Raw genomic sequence first — 257 nt, forward strand, 5'->3', positions numbered from 1 at the left:
CCCTCCCTGATGATGATGATGCGAAGGCGGGCTGTGGTGGTTAAGAATTATGGGAATAATACAACAGAAATCCACACTTAGCTGCTGTGCAAATTTTACTGTGCGTGCGTCATCTATATACACATTCAACTGCACTGAAGGTAGCTGATAATCTAGAATCCATGGCCAAATTGAAGGAAGAAGTAACAAGAAGCTTGGGCGTTAATGTGCGTGAGTTTCTGTTCTGCTTTCTTCTGAGCTCGTAATTCTGAAATACT

Source organism: Ipomoea nil, unplaced genomic scaffold (assembly GCF_001879475.1).
Source record: "Ipomoea nil cultivar Tokyo-kokei standard unplaced genomic scaffold, Asagao_1.1 scaffold2921, whole genome shotgun sequence".
In the NCBI taxonomy this organism is placed as follows: Eukaryota; Viridiplantae; Streptophyta; class Magnoliopsida; order Solanales; family Convolvulaceae; genus Ipomoea; species Ipomoea nil.